The sequence below is a fragment of the Calidris pugnax genome, unplaced genomic scaffold (genome assembly GCF_001431845.1).
Source record: "Calidris pugnax isolate Ruff unplaced genomic scaffold, ASM143184v1 scaffold116, whole genome shotgun sequence".
Lineage (NCBI taxonomy): Eukaryota > Metazoa > Chordata > Aves > Charadriiformes > Scolopacidae > Calidris > Calidris pugnax.
The window spans coordinates 1007940-1009167 of record NW_015090877.1 but is presented as its reverse complement, the minus strand read 5'-3'; positions in this window follow the sequence as shown (position 1 = coordinate 1009167).

Here is a 1228-nt window from a genome sequence, read left to right as displayed (position 1 = left end):
GGGACTGCCCCACTGCCACCCCCATCCTCCCCACGCCACTGGGGACCCCCGGGACTGCCCCACTGCCACTCCCACCCACCCCATGCCACCAGGGACCCCCGGGCACCAGTACTGCCCCACTGCTACTGGGCACACCACCCCATCCTGCTCCCTGGGGATCCCACCCCATCTCTATTCCCACAGAGTGGGGTGGGATGGTTGTACCCCCAGTGGCTCCCTAAAACCAGCAGCCCGGTTCCCAAGTGTATGTGCCACCAGTGCAACCTATCAGATATTTTGGTCGGTATTTTGTTATGCTCAAAGTGTTGCTCTAAAATAAAAGCTGCGAGAGAAGGTGTGGAGAACAGGGGAATAACAACAACTGTCTTTGGCAACGGCCTCCCAACCAGAACAGCAATGGAACCCACAACCAGCAACAGCAATGAGTCCCCATATCCATGCTACTGTAGGTGAAGGGACATGGGGACAATAGAAACAAGAAATAAGAACAAGACTGTGGTAAGAGACAAGCACAAAACACAGGGGCGTTGGGAAAACAGCAGGATGGCAGGGCTTGGAGCTGCGACGGGAGGGCTCGGAGCAGTGAAAAGGTGGGAGCACTACAGGTACCCTCGGTGTCTGCGGGAGCAGAGGTGCTGCCTCCACCTCCCTGCTGTCCCACAGACCCTGCCGTAACCCCACACCACACAATAGTGCCCTCTGTGCCCAAACATCCCGGGAGCAGCCTACAGAAATTGTGGCTGCGGGGTTACAAAGTGCGGCTGCAGGGCTAGAAAGCTGCTCTTTCCATCTTTTTCTGTGTGTTTCCATGACAGGGCAACACGGGAGCCCAAGAAGACCCAGGACTTGTAAAAAACATGCTGAGGCTGTTTCCAGCGTGAAAAGCCAAGGGCAGTCCACGTGCAGCCCTGCATCAGACCCAGGTCACTGCTGCGTCTCAGACCCCCCGGCAGGGCCATGCAGTCCCCGTTTGCCTTTAGGTGTTCCCTTGGGTGCTCATCCCCGCTTGGTTCTCAGCTTGATGGGGTACAAACTCCCACTCTCTATCCCCCTGGGAAACATCCCCCTGTATTCCACCCTCCCCCCAACCCCCCAGTACTCCCCCTCGTCCCATGGACGCTGGCTGCAACAGCAGGGCAGGGAGGGGAGCGGGATATCATCCCCAATTTCCAGTGAACCCCACACAGGGACAGGAACCTGGTGGCACTAGGCAGAGAAAGGATCTTCC